At 36.6% G+C, this 24,773-nt stretch overlaps 1 protein-coding gene and 1 pseudogene across 1 annotated transcript in view; one reads left to right on the top strand and one right to left on the bottom strand.

The window, feature by feature from the left end:
- The window catches only part of SPAG16 (sperm associated antigen 16), a 1,250,545-nt gene that overhangs the window by 1,098,684 nt on the left and 127,088 nt on the right, over positions 1–24,773 (bottom strand). The window lies entirely within an intron of this gene.
- LOC123240122 lies at positions 20,148–20,915 on the top strand (annotated as a pseudogene).

Genomic DNA, 24,773 nt, shown 5'->3' with positions numbered 1-24,773 from the left:
TATAGGATCTTTGGTAATGTAACTTATTCTGTCAGGGCCACAGTTTCCTCATTTGTAAATGGAATTAAAATATTTATTGAGATTGTATTATGCATCAGACAGCATTAAAATGCGTGCAGGACTTCCATGTAGTGAAAGGATTAAATGTGTTCTTCTTAATCCCACAGAGCAGAGGTAAGCATAATGGGTAGAAGCCAGAAGGGGAAAAAAGCAGATGTAGGCTCCACGGGGGGAGGGGGAGAATTGCCAAAATTAGAGCAGTCAAAGCCAAAATTGAGGTGTCTTGGGAGATTGTAAGTTCTATTTCACTTAAAGGTCTTCAAATGAATTCTAAAGTCCTATTGGGGATGCTGTGGAGGGCACTACTATGAAGTTACATATTGGATTTGACTACCTTCCATAGCTTGGGGGTCTATTATTCTATTGATGAAATCTAACCTTCTAAGTGTTTATGAGAGGTGGCTGGAAATTCTCTGTGACAATTATATACTCTCAATTAATCAATCAACCAGCATTTATTCTCTTGTATTATTAGTTTAAATCTAAAGCCTAATTCTTCCAGAAGAATGTAATTAAATACATTTTTCCTTTTCACATTTGTCATGCCAGGACCTAGTAGAGTGCTATCTTACATAGAGTAAATCCCTAAAATTCAAATGTATTGAGTAGTAGCAATAACAATAATTATTCCTATAGTCAATTATTATTAATACTATTTGTAGTCATTTTAATCTGTGAGGTATGGTAGCATAGAAAAAGCATCATACTTACTCTGGGACCGGGGTTGAAGTCAAGACAAATGAGTATGAATTTATCAAGTGCCTTCCATGCAGCAGGAACAGTGCTAAGTGCTGAGGATTCAAAGAAAGGCAAAAACAGTCCCTTTTTGAAAGCTCACAATCTAATGAATGAGGGACAAAAACGCTGAAGTTCTAGTTCTGCTCTTTGTAGAAGTAACCATTCTTAGCCTTATCACTAGAGGGGAGGCACCAACAATAGTGGCTAGAGAGAAAAGAGGTGCAAAGTTGCCTGAGATGATTTTCAAAGTGGAAAAAAATTCTCAATGCTTTATTATTGATATTCTGTCTGAGAGTCATTTCCCATTCAGTTGTACTTCTTTGGGCTTCTCCATCTTGCCCCTACTATAGGTACCTTCTTTACCTTTTTTAGCTCTCCCCTCCCACAGGTTTTGTCTTCACCCATTAGATTGTAAGCAACTTGGGGACAGAGGCTACTTTTCTTTTTCATATTAGTATCTCCAACACTTAGCTCAGTGCCTGGTACATAATAGGTTATTAAAAAACATTTATTGACATTGATCAAATGACTAATAATTATAGTGATAATGTTAGTTAAGTGCTAACTGACTTCAGTTGCATTAAATAGCAAGCTAAAAAGTGCCTTATAAAAGCAATTTACTCAGTCATTTATGATAATGACTGAGAAGGATGATGAAAATTAGAAACAATTCAGAAATATCCAACTGTGATAGAATCTTTTTCCAGAGCAACTTCTTTGCTAGAGCTCTCACTAAAGAGTAATACTAACTAGTATAACTTTTTTTTCTTTTTTAATTACTTGTCATGAATATTTAAATGCAAAAAGGCTAGGTTGTTGGAGGGTAGAGGTAAAAAGAAACAAATATACTAATTAATCTCCAAGCTAGATAATTAATCCCTGAATACTTGATAACAAACTTTTATGCAAATGCATGTTCCTCTCAAATATCAGTACTAAGGAGAGGTCTTACCAACACAATTAGATTTCCTGAAGTTTAGAAAATAAAAAGGTATGTTAGGGAATCTGTATTATTTGGCCTGTATGTAATATCCAAAATGCAATGAAGCCAAGGTAATACACAACTATGGTAGACTCATATTTCTAAACTTGTATTATGTTTTCAAGATTTAGATACATGAATATATGACACCTTTACCTTGTTTATTTTTTCCTCCAGAGTTATTCCATTAGAAAAGGAGGGTGTACACATCACAAATCCTAGATTCATCCTTTGTGGGTTTTTTGGACATAAGTTCTATTTCACTGGAATTTGCATATTCTGCTTCTTATCACAACACTGTTAAGTTCTATTTGTCTAAACTGAACACTTAAAACAAATCCCAATGTATTTTTTATCATCAACTCTTAAACCAGTAATTATACAGAGACAAAGCTAATCAACCAGGCCCTTTAACTTTGTAATTAATTCTAATAGTACTGAGTTATATACTTGTTTTACAAAGTAGAATAATCATGCTAAAGCTGATTGAAACAGAAATTACCTAAGAAAGAATAATATTTTAAACTCTTTTAGTATGTATTAAGGAGTTTTATTAGATGTACTACAGGTCAAGAATACAAAATTTGGTAAAAAGCAATTTATAAGGCATAGAGTCAACCAATCAACAAGCTTTTTCTATTAAGCACTTACTTAGTGCCAGGAATTATATTAGTGTCTGGGTTTACAAAAATAAAGTATGAAATAATAGTCCTTTCTCAAAGGAAGCTGACATCTACTGGGAGAGACAACAAAAACATATATAAATATATGCATGGTAAATATGAACTAGGTAAATACCGGATACTTAGTACACTTAATACAATAGACTTTGAGTAGAAGGGATATTTGATCTCTATCTTGAAAGAAGTAAGAGATTCTATGAGGAAGAGAAGAGGAGGTAGTGCATTCAAGGCATAAAGGACAAGGATATCCAAGGATGCAGAAAAAAGAGATGAGAGTCGAAACTCCATTTGTGCAGAGGAAAGAGAGTTTAACTGGACCATAATGTATGGGAAGAAGAGTAATATTTAATAAGGTTGGGAGAATAGGTTGAAGTATGATTGAGAAGGGTTTTAAAAATCAAATAAAGGAATTTCTATTTTATCCCTGAGCTTTCCATAAAGGAAATTCCATATGGATGAAGAATGTCCATTGTCATAGAGAGGCAGTAAAGTAGCTTAGTGTATGTGTGTACATACATAAAACAGGCACAAATGTCTACATGTATATTTGGGATACACACTGTAAATAGACTCATGTATTTAGGGCAGTCGATGACATTCTCTGAGGAAATGCACAAGGTGTAATGGAAAAGCTGGAAGGGCAGCATGATATAGTGGGAAAAGCTCTGGCTCTGGAGTTGCAAGACATAGATTCAAATCCTATTTCTGTTGCTTACTACCTATATGAATTTAAGCAAGTTACAGTTTCCCTGGACTCAGTTTCTTTTTATCTGCAAAATGGGATGTCATCAAAAAAATACATGAATGAAAAAGAAAGGGCTATCTTGTAATGAAAGCAAAAAGGCAAATGATGGATACCTTGATGTCAAGAGAAAGCAAGAAAGGGTTCCAGTCTCTTAGGTAGATTTCCCATGATGAACTTATGGGACTATATGGACTTCAGCCACACAAGATAGGCAGACATAACTCAGATTTAATCTGTTTCCTGAAGGGAAACTCATCAATGAGAACACAGATTCTCATTGATTTTAATAGTAAATTAAAATTTAAGTCAATTAATTTGTGAATTTTAGGAAATGTTCCCTGTTTGTTCAAATAAAATTCACTAGTTTTAATTAAATTTGGCAAAAATATTACAAAAACTTTTTTTAGTTTTAAGATCAACTAAGAAATAAATTTGAATGAATTATGGAATTCATATAATTGTAATTGTATACATTTATATATATATATAAAACTTGTAGTATTAAAGTATATAGAATGTCAATATGTGAGGATATACATTTGTATATGTTTAGTATATGTCTACATACATGATGTGAGGGGACCATGGCAAACTAAGATATGGGGTGTTCATAACAAAAAGGAATATGATAAAGCAGTGAAAGCTGAAGGTTCAATTTAATAATCAACTTCACCAAGAACATAAAAAGTCATGTATACTACTAAGAGGATTTCTAATTACTAAATGTCATGTCAACAATTAATAAATAAGAAATAACCTAGAGACAAATACATGCCATAGCCTTTTTTCCTCTTTTGAAATATAGTGCAAAATAAAGTAATACATTTATTTTTCTTTATGCTTTGAGGTTTCCTTTCAACTCTTATTTTTAGAAGTCAAGATATTAAATAAAATATTTTATTTCCAACTTCAATTAACTAAGCTAATTTTCCATTTAAAATGTCATGAGAGTACTTAACATTAAACAGTAAATTTAAAAAAAACTCACAAATGCTATTAACATCTTTATAAGATGTTATTTCTAAGGGCCAAATGGCCATATATTTGTTAACAATTCTGAATGTTCCTTAATACTATCGACAAAAGTAGACTATATACTATTATCTATTAATTGCCATTGTAAAAATAATAAGCAATGAATTGATTATGGATATAAACTGATTAGATACTCTGCTTGCTGTGTTTGCAAAGTATCTTCAGTTTATATAAGTGAAGTAAAGCTCATAGGTGAACTTCTCTTCAGAGTCAGTTGTAAGGACTCTAAGGAAATTCTTCTTATATAAAAATAAACTATTTATTGAGAATATAAGGATATAAAAGGATTTTTAACTCTAAGGGATTCTAACTCCACCCAAATAAAATTCCCTGGTTCCTCAAGGAACCCCTTCTCCTGTTTCCACAGGCTGCACTGATCCTTCCTGATCTGACTAACCCAAATTTTCCCTATTCTTCAATAAACTAACACTATTATACTTATAAGAAGTATATAATTATTAACTTTGTCTCCAAATTATAAAAATAATAAAGACCAGATGGCTGAGCCTCAGCAAGAACCAATTTAGGACTCTGAGACTTCGCAGACTCAGAGTCCAAACCCAAGACACCAGGTCTTTCTTTGGTCTTCTCAGAGATAAAACAATTTATGAAACAGCAATAGACAGTCACTAGTGTTTCCCAAGTTGGAAAAGGAAAATCACTTAGCTCCTTCAGATTTTTCCCTCCTTTCCTTCTACCTTAGAGAGTGAGGAGAGAAAAGGAAGATGTCACCTCCTCCTAGCACTCAGAGGAAGCCCAACTGCCACTCCCTCAGAGCAACAGCCACACCCAGAGAAAGTAACTGCCACAGAAAAACTATTACACTGTCAACATTTGAAACTGACACTCTGTCTCAGATCTGTTTCTCAAGCCAGCTTCTCTACTTCTTATCTCTAAACCAGTATAACAAGACTTAATTTCTAATATCATCCTTATACCACTGAACCTCAGAATTCAAAATATGATCTAAAAGTTCATTTTAAACCTGGATACATATTAATTAGCAACTATGTAGATATGTATCACATACATACTGCAATAGGAAATTTATAAGCTAGAGTATAAAAAGAGTTAATATAGATATGCATATATACATAGGCAGCAAAAGGCAAAATCTTAGCTGGCAGCCATGAACATTCGGTATGGAGGTGAAGAGAGAGTTGGAGAAAGAGTGATCTGGCAGGGCTGAAGGAGGAGGGTTTGCAGCTATTATCCTGCTTGCCAGTTTTCTACAACCTGTAACCTTTTGGAGATCTTGGGAGTGACCAGAAATCAAGAGCCTAGGTTGAGAAAAGGTTAAGCCTCTGCAAATTGGTGGACAAATTGCAGATGGCCTTTTCTCTGGCTAATCAAGGATTATGTTCCTGTTACCTTTTGTCATCAAGGGATCAATGTGGATCAGTGTCACCAGTGTTGTGAGAAACCCCTTATCTTCAAGCCCTTAGCAGTCTCTCCTGTCCCAGCCAGGCTGCCTACTAGTCTGTGTTAGTGGTAGAGGGAAGCCAGCTTAACTCCTCCATTCTAAATGACAGTTGGTTGAGCTTTCCCTGGTAGAATAGACAAACCTCACCCATTTTCCCTTTTCCTAATATCATTAAACTGTCTCTTTATACTTCTTGCTATTCCTTCTCCACAACCCAAAGGACCCCCAGTAGTGTAATTGAAATCCCTGGTTATTTAGAAGGGCAATTAGCCCCAAATGCCATTCACCCAGTGCTGTGTTTTCTGTCACTGCCCATTCCGCAAGTTCAGTCCTTTCCTTGTGGGAGTGGGTGTGATTCCCTTTTGTTTAGTTAATGTCTGGCAGTTGTTCAAACTCATTCCAGTAGTCCTCTACTCCTTTATTTATTTATTTCAATATGCATGAACACATTTATATATACATATATACATAAAAACATAAATATATTCATATATACACACGTATACAAGTATACACACATATAATAAAACCTAAGGCAAGTATATTAATTTTCAGGGGTACAAAGACACAATCACACATCAAGGTGAGTAGAGATGATTTATAATGGAAATGGAAAAGATAATACTTGAAATAATTCTCAGATACTTAGTTCTAGGATCTGGAAGCTCAACAATCTACACAATCTATTCCTTTTTCCATGGTTTAACCTCCTGAGAGACTAAATGATACCTTACTCTAGTACCCTTTGATCAGTCTGACTTCTCCTAATGTGGAGTCTGTATATGACTCTAGAATATATTATTATATAATATCTTAGAATTGGAAGAGATCTTGGGGATAATCTAGTCCTCCTCATTAATTTTATAGCTGATGATATTGAGGCCTAGAAAAGTTCAATGACTTGTCTAGGGTCACACAGATGGATTGACATTTTCCAGGTCATCTGAAAACAAATTCAGTAGAGTTCTACTCCACTATAGCTGTTTCCTAATAGCCAAGAACATCATTGAGAATAACTCCTAGTTGGTCCCCAAATTGAATCCCAATTTTGTCTGAACTACAACCCTCAAAGGTCTTCCTAACAGGAACTTTCTGCTAATGACCATCATACTATCTTTTGTCAGATAGTATCATGGAACAAAACATAGGAGAAAACTAAAAAATATATGGCCAGATATCAGAAAAATAGACACTTAGAATTATATTTGTCATGAGTAGAATAACCAAGTTCGCACAGAAAGAGATCTCAAAAGTCATATATTCCAACCTACTTATTTTGCAGACAAAGAACGGAGGCCAAAGGAGCTGGTGCTAGCTTTTTACTATCTTTGACCTAGTCTTCTTTGTGGCCAATAGATGCAATCATTAAAGGACAACATTAAGAGGAGAGTATAAGAACTGTGAGAAGAGAATAGCATGGCATAAAGCTTTCTTGCCTTCCTAGCACTCCCATAAATAATCAGAAATAATGCCTCAGAATCCATGCTAAAAGCAGCAAAAGAATCAGGATCTAGATATAAAAAATTAACAAAATAGATAATTTTAATTGTTTAATATAAAAATAAAAATAAAAAGAGAGAAGAAAACAAAATAACTAGTATTAAATATGAAAAGAATGAATACACCATCAATGAAGATGAAATTATAGCAATTATTAGGAGTTGTTTCATTCTTATTATATGCAAACACATTTCAAGTGAAATGAAAGAATTCTTACAAAAAATAATAAACCATCTAGACTAACAAAGGAGCAAAAAGAACATCTCAATAAATCTATTTTAGAAAAAGAAATTGGATAGAACATAAATGAACTTCCTAAGGATAAAAGCATCAGTAGAAGTGAACAAATGTTTGGTAGAAAAGATCAAAGAATTCCAATATTAAGCACATTATTTAAATTAATAAGTAAAGGGGTTTTACCAAACTTCTTTGATGAAATATTTATAGTGCTAACATCTAAACCATGAGAAGCAAAAATAGAGAAAGAAAATTATAGACAATTTCATTAATTAATATGAATGCAAAAAATCCTAAATAAAATACTAGTTAGAAGACTAAAACAATATATCACAAAGATTATACATTGAGACCAAAAAGGATTTATATCAGGAATGTAGGGATGGTTTAATATAAGGAAAACTATCAACAAAATTGGCTAACGTAATAATAATTTTTTGAATTATGATTATATCAATAGATGCAAAACAAGCCTTTTACTAAATACAATACTCACTCCAATTTAAAAACTGGAAAGATGGGTAAAAATGGATTTTTTCCTTAAAATGATACATAGCATCTACCTAAAACCATCAGCAAATATTATTTGTAATGGGGATAAGCTAGAATTTACCAAAGTTATTTATCATAGTATCAAAAATATTAGCAATAAGAAAAGAAAAAGAAATTGAAGGATTCAGAATGGGTAAAGAGAAAATAAAATTATCTCTATTTGCAGATGACATGATAATAAATGTGGAAAATTCTGGAAATTCAATTAGAAAATTAGTTGAAACTAACAATAATTTTAGCAATATAGCAAGATATAAAATAAACCCACATAAATTATCAGTGTTTTTATATGCTACTTCAAAAGTCCTACAAGAAGAGATAGCAGTATGCCTACAAAACAAACCCAGCTACTACATGAACATAATTATAAAACATTTTTTACACAGATAAAGTCAGATCTAAATAGCTGGAGAACTAGTAATTGTTCATGGATGGGCAGAGCCAAAATCACTGAATTGATAATCCTACCAAAATCAATCTACTTATTAACCTCAAACCAAATAAATTACTGAAAATTATTTTACTGAGTTACAAAAAATAACACAATTCATTTCAAAGAATAAAGGATCAAGAATATCAGAAGAATTACTGGGGGAGGGGTGGGAAGTGTTATATTGAATCTCTGGGAGCTTGATTCAATTAACTAGATTCAATTAACTAGATACAGGAAACAGATTGACTTCACTAAAGATAAATCAGATTCCTACAAGAAATCCTATGCTAGCAATAGTTGGGCAAGCAAAGTACAAAAATCTCAGGCTTGTTGCCAGCATGATTGCAAAAAGTCAGACAAACCATCTTTAGAGGAAATGGAAAAATTTTTAAAAATGGGGACCAGACCAAGGAATGCATCATTATGAAGATTAATTGATAAGACACATCAAAAAGAAAAGGAAGATTTACAGAGGAAAAAGCTCAGAGGCATGAATGAGGCTAATGTTTTAGTGATGGAAAATATCGAGAGTAATCAATATACTATATTTGAGCAAAGGAAGAAGTCAATAGATGATTTGGAGGTGCAAAATGATGTAGAGAAGATGCATAAAGAAATTTATGGCAAGGAACATTCTCTTGTGGAAAGCACAAATCCACAGACTTCAGTAGAAGGAGTAGAAGATTTTGACAGAAACCTAGTGTCAAAAGAGTTAATATTTGAGCTAGGAAGTCAAAAATACATTGTTGCGAGTAACAGATCTCTAGTTATGTTGAATAATGAAAGTAGTCAAGGGAATTATTTGGAAAAAGTTTCCAAACCCTTCAGCTTGTGTTTTGCCAGAGAGAAATATGTATCCATGAATGTAACTCCTGAAAGCAAGATGGAGGATGAGAGAGTAACAAAGTTACAGACTCTGTTTTCACACCCAGAAAGCACTAGAACACCTGTGAAAGAGATACTTTTCTGTCTAAACCCCGAGACTGTGAGTTTTGAGCCTAAATACAAGGTAGCCAGTGACTTGTCAGAACATCCAGCAACCAGTAGAGGAAAAGACATGAGTGGTTTTAAACAGAGGCTTGAACAGACAGGGACATCCAAGATTGTTAATAAGTCAGAATTTAACACTCAAAAAGGGTTAAAACCTCAAGTCTTGGTGAGGGGGGAGGATATTATACCTAATCCTGTCCCTGAAGCCATGATTAGAAACTTACAAAGCCCTGGAATGGTGGAAGAAACTGTCAGATTTCAAACTCTGTTTCAAGAGAAGCCACTTTGTTCTCAGTACTCTGCAGAGAGGCAGCAAGGGGGAGGGGCAGACTTAGACTCTTACCATACAGAAGATGTGCTAATGGGAGAAGAAATTTTCCAGGAAGTGAATTCTTGTTTTTACCATGGACCTTCTAATAGAGAGGCATTAAATTCTAAAGCCAGCACCATCCAGCTACTAGAGAAAGACACAGCTATTACCTTTGCATAACAACAATGACTAGAAAGATCCTTTAATCACCATCCAGATGAATGGAGAATACATCAGTGGTATCATTGATACAAGGGCAGATATCAGTTGTTTGATGAATCTCCCTAGTGATTGTGAAATGCTTGGTTCACTCATTGTGAAAGGAGCATCTGGCGTTCCACAGACTACACCAAAGTTTCAACCAAAAATGGTGAAATTGGGACCAATAGAATTTGACCATTAATTCTTATTGTTACCATCCTGTCCAAACAATCTCATAGGCAGAGGTATTCTGTGCAAACTTGCAGCTACAATTTATTGTGAGCCAAGTAGAGAACTGTATTTGCACCTGCCCAAAAGGTCACTGAAATATCATCCTGACTTATGCTTAAATAGGAGAGCAGAAGATCACACAGTTTTAGTTCTGGATCAAGACAGCTTATACAAGATTCCAGATACCCTACCAGTAGGAGTCTGGGCTGATAGTTCATCAGACGTGGGTAGAATCCTATCTGCTAAGCCAGTGAAAATAAAAGTGAAAGAGGGAATGAAACCACCTAGAATTCCTCAATTTAAACTGAGCAAAGAGGCTGCGGATGGAATAAAACCTATAATCCAAGGATTGTTATATCAAGGCATCCTGGTGCATGGTTTTTCTGAATTTAACATTCCTATTTTACCAATCAAGAAGGCAAAATTAGATGCTAATGGTAACATCCAATGGAGAATGGTACAAGATCTTAGAGCAGTAAATGCATATGTGGAAGAGATCCATGCAGTTATTCCAAGTCCATCACAGATAATTGCAGGGATTACTCCTGACTCGAGATGGTACACCGTGATAGATCTGTCCAATGCAGATTTCAGCATTCCAATCCACAAAGACAGTCAAAGATTGTTTGCATTCACCTGGGAGAACAAGACATTATTCTGGAGTCATCTTCCTCAAGGGTTCAAAAATTCAGCTTTGATTTTTTGTCAAATACTGCAAAAACTTCTAGAATCCATATCTTTCACTGCTAGCAAATTGGTGCATTATGTAGATGACATCCTGCTTATGTCACCAACAGGAGAAATCTGTCACAGAGACAGCGTCCATCTAGTGGAAGAACTATATAAGAGAGGACATATAATATCTAGAAACAAAGTCCAATGGGTAAAAAACAAAATCGAGTTTTGGGGATTCACACTGCAGGGTGGAACTAGAAGTATATCAAAGAAGAGAATAGAGGATATACAGAAACTCAGCTTACTTAAAACCAAGAAACAGCTAAGAGCAATAATTGGCATGACTAGCTTCTGCAGACAGTGGACACCTGGGTTTTCTCTAATTTCTAAGCCTTTAACAGAGTTAACCAGGAAAGACATCAAAGAGCCACTGAAGTTAACAAGAGAACACATACATGCCATTGAGAAGTTAAAGTCAGCAATTATTTCTTCTCCTGCACTAGGCATTCCAGATCACAACAAAGTTTTTCATCTATTTATCCATGAGGATAAGGGAATTGTTTGTGCAGTGCTCACTCAATATTTAGGAAGCAATTTAAGACCCGTGGCTTACTATAGTTCTACACTAGATCCTGTTATCCAGGGAATGGTTTCCTGTTTGAATATTATTGCTATTGCAGCTTTGATGGTTAGGAAGAGTTCTAAGCTGGTTCTGGGAGGGGAACTCAGATTGTATTCCCAGCATCAAATAGAAACCACACTGAGGAATGCAAATCTGCAGGCTTTCACATCTCAGTGAATCTCTCAGTACAGTACCAAGCTGTTTTGCTAACAAATGAAAACTTGACCTTTCACAAGTGTAAATCCATCAATCCAGCGACTCTTATTCCAGAACTTCCATTAGAAGGGGATAGCCTTCATATTTGTGTGGATACATTAGAACTAGTACAAAAGGCTAGAAAGGATCTTTCTGATGTTCCTATGGAAGATGCCAACCTCACACTTTTTTGTGATGGTTCGAGTTATCATCATGGTGGGGAAAGAGTGACTGGTACAGCTGTAACTACCCAAAGTGAAACCCTATGGTATGCAGTGCTTGGGCCAGACATCTCGGATCAAGGAGCAGAAATCTTTGCATTGATTCAAGCATTGAAAATTGGTAAAAACAAAGCTCTGAATGTTTTTACAGACTCAAAGTATGGATTTTCGATAGTGCATTCTTCGGGAGAAATTTGGAAGAAAAGAGGGTTTATAACACCTAATGAGAAAGCAATAGCATATGGGAAACTGATTAGTGAATTGTTGGAGGCCATACAATTGCCAGCAAAGTTATCTGTAATACACTGCAGGGCATATCATAAGCTAGTGGGACCAATACAGATAGGCAATCACAGAGCGGACATCATGGCTAACTATGCAGCCAGGTGTAGGGAAAAAGCTATATTTCACCTAGCCTTAGTGGATAGAGATGAACTATTACAAGCCTATTCACAAAAGGAACTGGAATATTGGCAGAAAAATCTTGGAGCCACTCTGGTGAATGGAGTCTGGATGTCAATCTCTGGAAAAACGTTTTTGCTGAAATTATTGTACCATACTACATGTGCAGCAGTGCATAGAAAAGGCCACTATGGAGTTTTAGGAGTGGTAGATACAATTCACAAAAGTTGGATAGCAATAGGCATGACTACAGAAGCAAAAAGAGTGTGTGATGGTTGTTTCATATGCCAACAATACAACAAGGCTGTAATTAAGACCAGAGCCTTTGGAGGGAAACCTTTAGCATTCACACCATTTGAGTGTCTACAGATAGACTATGTCACAATGCCTAAATGTCAACAGTAAGGGACATACTCGTGATAGTGGACAAGCTTACTAACTGGCCAGAAGCATTCCCAGCTAAGAAAAATGATGCAGCTTTTGTAGCAAAGATGTTATTGAGGAAGATCATTCCAAGGTTCTCTATACCATCAGTAATTTCTGGTAGTCACTTTGCAAATTCTATTTTAAAGCAAATCTACCAGGTTTTAGGGATCAAGAGACACTTGTGTTCTATCTATTGACCTCAGTCGTTGGGAGCTGTGGAACGGACTAACCAATCTCTAAAATCTATGATTGGAAAGCTATGTACAGAGAGTCATCTTAAATGGCCAGATGTTTTACCTATGGCACTTTTCTATTTTAGAAGTGTCAACCAAATAGTCAAACTCATTTGTCACCATTTGAACTATTATATAGTCAGCAGCCATGGATGGGAAAAGCTCCACGAGACACTAATTACCTATCACATTTAGGGATTGAGTGCAAAATCTATGAGTGTGTCACATTGTTAAAAGAGAGATTGGATGAATTACAGAAGTCATCTCTGATACAACAAAGAGTTCCTCTTGACTTTAGTCTTCATGATTATCAACCTGGAGATAAAGTATATATTAGAAACTTCACAAGAAAATCAATATTACAACTAAAATGGTTAGGTCCTCATGAAATAATCTTGGTAACACCATCTTCAGTAAAGATTAAGAATAAGGAGGTGTGGTATCACTACAGCCACCTAAAGAAAGACCTCAGGGAAGCAAAGTCCTCATCAAGAAATCAGTCTGAAATGCAAGAAACAAAATCTCAACTAAACATGCAGTCTCACTCACAAGACACAGAATCTGATATAGAAATAGAATCTCAAAGTAAGAAATCATACTTATAAAAGCCTCAAACAAGAAAACATCAAGAAACAGATAAATATCAAGAAATTGATACTCAAATCACTGATTTAGATCACACAAAGTCCTCATTCATGTATGAAGATCAACAGTTAAGTTTATCAGAAAGTAGTAGTGAAGAAGAAACAGAATATTAGTTTAAACATTATATATTTACATCTAAGACAAGTGCAAACATAAAGTCTCATAAAGGAATTTTGTGGCAACACAAAATTCTGACATAACATCATACGGTCATGCATTGGTTCCTGATCCAGGGATTCTTCAATCAAGTCGACGACAGACAAGATGGGTTTCCAACAAAGGAGAAGAGAGATGAAATCCCGAAGAGTTCCAGAGTTCCAGAGACATCAGGACATCAGGACCAATGAAAGGACAAGAGGAGACATTGCACTTACAGACTGTACAAGGACCTGAACTGTGACAACAACTGTGACTTGGACATCATCACTGGGAGACTCACAAGAAGAGAAGATCAGCGGATGAAGATTAGGTTTGAATAAGTGCAAGGTTTTCACATTCAGACACTAATAACAAGAGAAATGCACGTATAGAATGCATGCAACAGATCATAAGCTGATTGTCAGAAGAATTCTGAAGAAGAAGGTGAGTATAAATCCAAACAGGATATGTTAGGTCATGAGTCAAACACAGAGTTGAAATAAAGTCACTTCACATGCACATATTGTAAATAAAATGTATATAGTTGAAGAAGAAGCTACAATGACCCAAATGAGCAAGAGAGCTAAGTTTCCTTGCAAGGTCTAAAGTAGTCATTTCATGAGAACATCACATGAAAACCTTGTACATATGTAATATTGTTACTAACAAATATTGCATAAGTCTATTAACCCGTAGGGAAAGAGTAGATGTAGTGATGTTCAAATTTTAGTTAGTATAGGGTCAGTGTAAAATAGTTATGAATGTTCAAATAGAATTGTTTGACAGAATGTTAGTTAGACATTGTGTAGAGTAGGTTAGTTAGAAATGAAAACTAATTGACTAACACATTAACTATAGTATAAGATTTACTGACAGACTAATCTTTCTAACTATAGATTAGGGAATAGAAATGTTAGAGTTTAATATAAGTTAGGAATGTAGTTTGAAGTTAGTATTAGAAATATAGACAGAGTTGTTGCAAAATTCTTCATCTTAGGTTAGAAAACAACATAGATGATTGTTTTTAAATGTTATGATAATGCTCGTATGTTATGTTTATGTTCAACTGATGTGTTCATGAAACTATTGTATTCAAATCCCACACTCCCACAGAGAAACCTATCCTAAACCCTTGTCATTAGCTTTAGGCTAGTTAGTTAGTTAAGGCATTAGATAAGGGAGGATTTATTATTTTTTGGAGAAGGGATAGTTAATGGGATAGGAACACATAGTTAAGATTAGAATAATGTAGACATCATCCACGGACAAGAACAGCTGGAAATTTACAGGTTGAAATTTCCAAAAACAAAACGGCATTCATATTATATTAAATCTCTAGGAGCGTGAAGTTCACTCAATGATTGACAGATAAGTCAGTTGGATAGAATGTTCCCAGAGAGGCATGGGAGAGGCAGGAGAGAGCATTTGAGAACCCTGAGAGAGGTTCTGGGGTCTTTTTCCGGTCCAGAGGCTAGAGATCAGTGTGTGGATCCTGGTCTTGGAGATAGAGAGTTGCAAACACTACCTTGCAAGCTCCTCCTGTGTTTCCTGTACCGTTATCAACTTGTATTTGACCACCATCTCTGTGTCTACTGCCCCTAGATATTAGGAGTTTCATCATCTTAGCTATCTAGGCTTCCCAGGGCCAGGGAGGGATCTGGGAAGTGGGCAGGAGACGAAGAAGAGGGTGGAAAGGGTGGATATATCTCAACTGTTAAGGCTTAAGATCTACAGAAGAAGCTGAAGATTTCCCAGCAGTTTACCTACTCTGGTTTAGCCTTGGCCAGGCTGGACCAGAGAGAGAGAAGCTATCATCTTGATTTCTTCATTGCCTGCAGTTAGAGATTCATTAGTAGCAATTCAAAGTAGGGTCTCCTAATACCTCAATCCTTTACTATTATCCTTCTTATCAAAAAGTATCTTCCTGAATTGGTTTCCAAAGTTTATTTGGGAAGGGAGACACACAGTCAGATTATCAACGTTATCCCAGCTGAAGAGCCCAATTTAATAATATCAATTAACCCCAGGTGGGTCCTGAAGGGATAAACCACTTGGACCTGAAGGATCTTGCCTGGGCAAGGTTGTTTGAGACTTATTCAACTAAGGGGATTTGATGACAACCTATTATTTAACTATTTAATATCTTCAACAACTTGGACAAAGACATAGGCAGAATATTAATGAAATTTGTTGAAGACACAAAGCCAAAAGCAATAAATAACACACTTGATGACAAAGTCAAGATCAAAAAATATCTTGAAAAGTTAGAGGATGTTGTGAGGGTTATTTAGTTATTAATTTAGTATTAGTGTTGGACCTAGCAGGAAGGGCTGGAGGATTCCAAGATGCAATGAAGAAACAGGAAGTGTGCTTCTTGCTCTCTGAGAGAGACTCCATAGTGGTTGGGGACATAACTGTTGCTAACCCTGGGAGAACTCAGAATTAGGGAAAACTGCATCCAGATTCCCTGGGATCCTGAGAGAGGTGGAGGCTTTCAGAGTGGACAACAGACCTGCAAAGCAGCACCAAGTGGGGAAGTGGTTTGTGATCTGGTGTACAGCATTGCTAACTCACTCTCCCTACCTGGGTACCTTGGATCATCTGTCCTGGTGGAGTTGGCTCCTGGCATCCTGAGACTGTCCTTGGATTTACCGTGAGATCCCAATTGAAAGCCATCCTGAGGCCCTTTAGCTGAGCTGACCATACCTGGCTGGAACCAGGTTTGGGGGGAGCTTTTCCCCTGTGACTTCAATACTGCTTCCTTTGGGTCCTGCCTGGTTTAGGTCAATAGAATAGTGTAGTCAAGTCCCTCCCTTGACCTTGTGGTTTGTCCTTAGTTGTTAAAAGTAGAATCCCTAATACCCATCCTTGTCTATTTGTTTATTCAATTAAAACTGTTACAACTTTTACCTGTTGCCTGCTGGTTACATAGGCCCTAACCTAGATGAGCTAAGTGAATGTTGGCCAAACTGCCATTCTTGTGACAGTTAACAGCTTGGCAGTAAACCCTGGTCTTCCCATCCTGTTTGGTCCAGACCATCAGACAGTCCTGTCTCTCCTTCAACCCAGTGTGAACCCACAAAACCATTTAGATTACATTCTTAATAATCCTCCATTACAAGGATCAATATGAATGATATGATGGAAATTAATAGGAATAAATCGTTATATCTGGATTCAAAAAATTCAATTCACAATAATAAGATGAGGAAGCTCTTGGAAAGTTAGAAAGCTATTTGAAAATGACATGGGAGTTTGGGTGAACTAGAAACCTAATATGTGTCAGTTATGTGATATGGTGGTCAAACAAAATGGAATAGCTTCCAAGTACAAAGATGTCATATTGCCAAAATACCCCCTAGTCAGGCCACTGAGTTCTGGGTATCAGATCGTTGGAAGGATATTAACTTGGAGAGTCTTCAGAAATGGGTAACTAGTTTGGTCAAGGGCCTTGAGACCATACCATATGAGAATAAATAGAACATAACTATGGAACATTAGCCCTAAGAAGACTTAGGGTGGGAAGCCTTGATAACTATCTCCAAGTAACTGGAAAAACAGTAAAGCTAGTTCTACTTGTCCTCAAAGGGACAACGGATGGAAGCTGCAAAGAAGAAAATTTGGGGTTGATGGAAGTAAAACTTTCAATTAATTCAAGCCATCCAAATAGGCAATGAGCAGTCTTTGGAAGCTCTAGACCTTTTCAAGCAAAAGCTAAATGACTACTTTTCAGGTAGGATGGAAAGAGAATTCTTTTTCAAGTATGGGTAATACTTTTCTGCTCGATCCCACCAGAAAGAGCTAAGGAGCAACAAGTTTTATTGTTGTTATGGTTGTTTTAATTCACGTAGGTCTCTCCGTGTTTTGCCAAGGTTAATTTATTTGTCTTTTCATACACTTTGGTAGTATGTCACCACAATCATATGCCACAATGTGTTCAGCCATTCCACAATTAATGGACATTCCTTCAGTTTTCACTTCTTTTCTCCACAAAAAGAGCTGCTATAAATATTTTAGAACATATAAGTTCCTTTCCTTTTTCCTTAACTGCACTGGAAAATAAACCAAATAGTGGTATTTCTGGAACAAAAGATATACACAGTTTTATAACTCTGAGCTTAATTCCAGATTGCTCTCCAAATATCAGTTCACAGTTCCACCAGCAGTGTATGAAACTATGAAATGTGAAATGAGCATAACTAAAAGAACATTATATACAGCAATAGAAACAGTGTTTGAAGAATGACTAGAGTGTGTCTACCTCCAGAGAAAGAGCTGATAAACAGAAATGAAGACACAGATTTATATATACATATATCTTTTTGTCAAATGATAACTTTTCTAATGGAGAAAGTTAGCTGGGAATTTTACTTTGTTTTTTAAATCCTTACCTTCTATCTTAGAACTGATACTAAGAATTACTTCCAAGCCACGAGAGAGATAAGGACTAGGCAATGGGGTCCAAGTGACTTTCCCAGGGTCACACAAGTAGGAAGTGTCTCAGGATAGATTTGAGCCCAGGACCTCCTATCTCCAGGCCTGGCTTTCTATTCACTAAGACACCTACCTGCATATGAATTTTTCTCTGATATAAGTGAAATGTCTTATTTTACAATATGATGAACATGGAAATATGTTGTATGATAACACATGTAGAATCTATATCATATTTCCTGCCATCTTGGAGAGAAGGGAAGGACTGAAGGGGGAAAGAACATGGATCTCAAAATATCAGAAAACAGTGATTGAGAATGATATTCAGGGGGTAGCTGGGTAGCTCAGTGGATTGAGAGCCAGGCCTAGAGATGGGAGGTCCTAGGTTCAAATCTGGCCTCAGACACTTCCCAGCTGTGTGACCCTGGGCAAGTCATTTGATCCCCATTGCCTACCCTTACCACTCTTTTGCCTTGAAGCCAATACACAGTATTGATTCCAAGATGGAAGGTAAGGGTTTAAAAAAAAAAAGAAAAAGAAAATGATATTGACTTGTAATTTGGGGAAAAAATTAAAAATTTAATTTAAAAAATGTATCTTGACCTCTGACTATTTCAACAATTATCCACTCATTATTCCAAGTTGGTCCCCGAGAGCTATTAGGTTAATTTTTAATTTCTTAGTTTCTTACTTTATACAGCACAGCTATCATTTCTCCTGCTGCCATTGAGGAGCTCTGACCAAGGCACCATCCTACCCTCCCCATGTTCCTTTTCCTCTGGTCCTCCTGAGTTGTGCTTGGCTGACTTGCGGAGGCAATGGGTCGTCGAAGCTCTGAGTGAGTCTATCAGCCCCCCATCACCCTCGAAGGGCCCCCGAAGGAGGGAGCAGCGGTCTTCAGGCCCTTCTCCGTAGGAGGAAGCAGGAGCTCAGAGGATTTGTGTCAGGGTTCCGCAGGGGTGGTGGGTGGCTTCCTGGCTCCAGTTCCGGCCATCTGTCCGCTCCCTGGTCCAGGGTCCCTGGGCTGCCCAAGGGCTGTGAGTAGGATGGAGCTAGGGGGACTGTGGATCGGGGAGACGTGCGGAAAGGGAGTGGGGCTGCTACACCCTGACTGTCCTAGAGAGAAATGGCTGAGTGCCTCTGAGGCAAAATGCCTGAGCCAGCTGGCGCCTTCCACAGCTCCACGGTTCCAAGGAGCTGTATATTGTCGTGTACTGCATCAAGGAGAACGTCTCAATGAGTGGCTGTCATCTCCAAGAAAAGAAGATTTAAAACAAGGAAGATCGGCAAACATTGATGGGGGAGGGTTGAGGTAGCTCCAGTGAACAGAAACAGCACATTTCTGTTGGGAAACACAAGGAACACAGACATGCCCCGCTCAGTTCTTTAGAGGCAATTAGGTCCCGTGACAGATAGAGGCGGTAGGCCTGGAGTCCGTGAGCTCGGAGTTCCGATTCCAAATCAGGCCCAATTGTGTGAGCCTGGGCAAGTCACTTAATGTCTGGTCATCTGCCTCACTTTTCTCTGCCACAAAATGGAGATCACAGGAGCACCTGTAGGTAAGGGCTAGGCAATGGAGGCTAAGTGACTTGCTCAGGATCACACAGCTAGGAATTGTCTGAGGTCACATTGGAACCCAGGACCTCCTGTCTCTCAGTCTGACTCTCAATCCACTGAGCCACCCAGCTGCCCCAGAAACAATAGGTTCTTAAAATGGCAATAGCCTATATTTTAAACCATGTATTTTAGGTCTATGAATGCATTGGGTTGACAGTATGGTATAAATTAAAATGGAAATTTTCTTATGTCGTCGTTTAATTACTTAGATAGTTCCCTCCACTTAGTAGAAATTGTGGCAATTTAACTTGGCCTCATCTTTGATTATATAGCTTCTATACTCCGCATCTTGCATACTAAGGTATATGTTGTTAAGAAATAAAATATTTCGGACTCGTGGAAATTCCTTTGCTATCGTTGGAGGGTCTTAATTTTGGGAGCAATTTCAGTGGCCTCTTGACTGGCACACAGTCATCGTCATGCCACAGAATGAGTACATAGAGTTACACCGAAAGTGGTATGGCTACCGCTTGGATTACCGAGAGAAAAAGAGAAAGAAGGAAAGTCGTCATGCTCATGAACATTCAAAGAAAGCAAAGAAAATGATAGGTGTAAAGGCCAAACTTTACCATAAACAACGTCATGCTGAGAAGATTCAAATGAAAAAGACTATCAAGATGCATGAAAAAGAGAAACACCAAGCAAAAGAATGATGAAAAAACTCCCCAAGGAACAGTGCCTGCGTATCTGCTGGACAGAAAAGGACAATCCTGAGCCAAAGTCCTTTCCAACATGATTAACCAAAAACGAAAAGATAAAGCTGGTAAATGGGAAGTGCCCAGGGAGAAACAGAAGTGTCAAAGGTTATTCATACAGGAAAGAGGAAGAAGAAGGTTAGAAGAGAATGGTTACTAAAGTCTGCTATGTTGGGGATGGCTTTACTCGAAAACCACCAAAATATTAAAGATTTATTAGACCAATGGGTTTGCGTTTTAAGAAGGCTCATGTAACTCACTCTGAACTTAAAGCCATTTTTTGCCTACCTGTACTTACTTGGTGTGAAGAAGAATCCCTCATCCCCACTATATACAACTTTGGGTGTCATTACCAAAGGTACTGTCATTGAGGTGAATGTGAGTGAGCTGGGCCTTGTGACACAAGGAGGCAAAGTTATCTGGGGAAAGTACGCATAGGCTACCAACAATCCAGAAAATGATGGATGCATAAATGCTGTCTTGCTTGTTTGATTGACTGATCAAATGGAATTATATATTTTTGCTAATTATTAAAGACTCTACACTATATCAAGAAAATCATAATAGGGTGAATAGTCATAGATCATAACATTCCACCAAATATGATTATAAATGAGGTCTACTATTCTTTTAAGTAAATTCTATTTATTATATTGTATATTGGCTATTAAAAAGACTCAGTTATACACATTGGATTTTTTGGTTGGAGGTTAATTTGAAGTTTAAATACTTTTACTGGTAATTGAGCACAATTTCTAGAGAAAAGAAGATGAGATACCATTTTCTAATTTTTATGTGACTTTTTCGAATTTTGGAATGGTAATTTTTAAAAAAAGCTTGTAAAACTCACTACTGCTGAATGTAGTGAAATCCTCTCAAAAAAAAGAAATAAAATATTTCAAAATTTGTTTTACTGATCATGCATTGCATAGGAAAGACATTAAATGCTATTAATTTTAGTTGTATTAGGTAACCAAAGCAAGTAAAAAAAGATTATAATGACCTTTGAACCAAAGAAGAACTGATATCCACTGTAATTTTGCATTGCCCACACTGTCTGATTAAGAAGAATGTGACTGATTTACTATCCATGTTATAACTCAAATACTACCGTGTGGAATGAAATTGTGCATTATTTCCCAGTATACATTGGTTTAGTATTAGTGGTCATAGATTGGCAACTTCCTATAGAAAAATAGTGAAGTTAGGTGCCTTCACCAGGAGATATCAATCCCTCCTTTTGAAGAGTAGAAGAAACCCCTTCCCCAAGCAGCTTTATTATTTATATTTGTATAGGCTTTTGATATTCTTCTCAAATGTGGCTAAAGAGCCCCCCTTTTCTTCCTTTCCCATGGGAAGAATTTTGGGGTGTCCTAATTTCTATGAGAGAAATCTCAAAACTTACAAGTCAAATTCTTAAATATATGTACTAAGAAATGATTACTACAACCCAAGAATTGTTATGATGCAGCCACCTGATAAATCCTTGGACAGGCCTAAAAACTAGACTCAACAGAAAAATTCAAACCTAAAGAATATTCCCAAATGCTTGGAAACGTTGGAGGATAAAGGATTAACCTTCAGAAGCGTTGGGAAAGATTAAGGAGGATGGAGGAAGGAGGACAGAACAAGATACAGATGATGGGAGAGTGGAGATAGCATTGGGTTGGATCCCTATAAAATCTGAGTAAATCTGGGCATCTGGTCCCACTGCTTTGGAGGCCTCTCAGACTGTGGAGCCACTCTCTCTCTCTCCCTTTCCTACCCCCATCCCATGAAGATGCTGCCCCTCCCCAGGCAGTGTTCCTTCACTCTTTTCCCCCTACCCCACGCCTCTGGGGGAATGAGCCCCCCTGCCACAACTCTATTCTACACACTACTGAGTAAACAGTCTAACAGTAGCCAACTTCCCTGGCTGGGAGACCAACTCCATCATGAGGAAGGTAAAGTCAAGAGTCCAAAGAAGGGCAGAGGGAAGGGGTCTATATAATGTACTCTAGCTCTAGCTCTGTGAAAGGGATCCATTATACAGAGAATTCATGAAAGAATAAATTGGATGTCATGTTGGGGAGCTTCAGAAATCCCAGGCTAAATTCAATTCAGGGTTTGACATTTCTAAAAACATCTCATGGAATGTTCTGGTATTTACATACATTTTCCTCAAAACAAACAAGGAGGGGGCAGCTGGGTAGCTCAGTGGATTGAGAGCTAAGCCTAGAGACGGGAGGTCCTAGGTTCAAATCCAGCCTCAGACACTTCCCAGCTGTGTGACCCTAGGCAAGTCACTTGACCCCCATTGCCCACCCTTACTCTTCCACCAAGGAACCAATACACAGAAGTTAAGGGTTAAAAAACAAAACAAAACAAAACAAAAAAAAAAAAAAAAAAAAAAAACAAGGACCTTTCATCATGATAGCAACATTATGGTCTCAAAAATAGTGAATAAACCTGTAAATTGTTTGTCCAAAGATCTTTTTAAAAAAAATGTATAATTATAGTCACTGAAAAATGAAAAAAGTACTTGAACTAAGGAGTGTGTGTGTGTGTGTGTGTGTGTGTGCATGTGTGTGTGATAAAAAAAATTTCTTCTCTAAAGGCAAGAAATGCCCAGTGGTTTCACTGTGCAAATTTTCAGAGGGCAGCCAGCTGGTTCACTTTCTCTTACTGGCACAGGATAGAATACAGCTGGGCTGTTCATCCTTATACTTCACTGGAAGCCATCCTGGTGACTCCCATTCTCCCCAGAAGGCTAAGCAGATGCTAATCCAAACTGAAACAGAATGGAGAAAGGTTATAAGGTTGCCCATACAGTATCTAATCAATTCTAATGTGTATGTGTAAAATGCAGCTTTATTTTACCAACTGTTTCAAGTGCCACAGGTGCCTGAATTTAAGGCTAAATGAACAATGTCAGTTCTAAGGATTTTTAAATCTTTATGAGGAGAAAAACAAGCTTTGACTAAAAGAAGGATGACAAAATCAATTACCAAGATATTCAAAGAAAAGGGAAAAATATATTTTACTTTGGTCATTCAGTTCTGAAAGTTTGATTAGAAAATTGATGTACTTATCCAAGTGTTATTGACCAGTCACTTAAAAAGATATAAACTAGAATGAAAATAAGTAGGCAATTAGATGTATTTTTAGATTGTCTCAATAACTGTAATTTTCATTTAATATAAAACAATTATAGCATCTCTAAGTCATAGAGACTAAGAATTATCCTGCTGAAGATACATCTGGTTAACCAAGAATCACTTAATTGTAAGACTTGTCTAGCTGGATTCACTGCATAACATATCTTCAAGCTGGCTGGTTTCCAAAATATAAGCATGCATTTTTGTAACTGAAACAGCATCACTTAGATCAGCTATTTTGCATTAATTCTTATGCTCATAAAATTAATAATTATAATATAATTTTAAAGCTTTAAAGATGCTCAATTTCTTATTCTGATAAGAATTGCTAGGCAGTAATAAAAACATCTGAAGTATCAATTAATTTTTCATGTAAGCAAACCTTCTAGCATAAACAATAACTAGTTATGTATAACTTTTCAAAATTCTTCAAAAATGGTTTTATAGGCATAATATGATGTGAAAGAGAAATAGAATAAGAATGAAAAGTTAAGAGATTAGAAAAAATGTTATTTTACATTCACTATCAAAAAAATAACAATTTCAAATGATGTATCACAAAAGTAGGGGCAACTTGGTCAACAACTGGATCATCTAGGATAAATGAGTGTTTCCAGGAGTGATCCTACCTCTTTGGACTAAAATATCAAAACACATGCGCATTAAACATACCAAGAATCTTCTATTTAATTCAATCTGAAGAATATCTAGGCTAGGTTGTTTGATTACATAGCTTGAACATGGCAGAAGTTTGTTTTGTTTGTTTGTTTGTTTTTCCTGAGCTATTTTGGTGTTTATCTGCTTTCAGTTCCCAGGTACAAAATGTTAAGCCTAAATCCTGGAATAACCCCTAAGCACTCCTTGCCCAAAGTTTTATAACCAAGGTATTCAACTGCAGTGCAATACCTTTTGAAATTCCACTGTATAAAGAAAAATCCAGAATCATGGCCTCAATTTTCCCGGGCTACTTGGGACTTTCACATACTTGGGTAGATTTGACATTTTTCAAGTTTATGTAAGGGGCTTTAATGCCCCTCAGTTTTTATTTCTGTAATTTTTATATTATTCAAATTTTATAAAACATATCCATATTCATTTATAAAATTTGTATATATAATTTATATGTACATACATATATATATTTTTTCTATTTTTCTGTAAAATTTTGCCTCTGTTTTTAACAGTTCATAGCTTATTCTACAATGACAATTAT

Source organism: Gracilinanus agilis, chromosome 3 (genome assembly GCF_016433145.1).
Source record: "Gracilinanus agilis isolate LMUSP501 chromosome 3, AgileGrace, whole genome shotgun sequence".
NCBI lineage: Eukaryota > Metazoa > Chordata > Mammalia > Didelphimorphia > Didelphidae > Gracilinanus > Gracilinanus agilis.
Note: the sequence above shows the minus strand (reverse complement) of the source record. Positions and strands in the feature narration are given on the sequence as shown.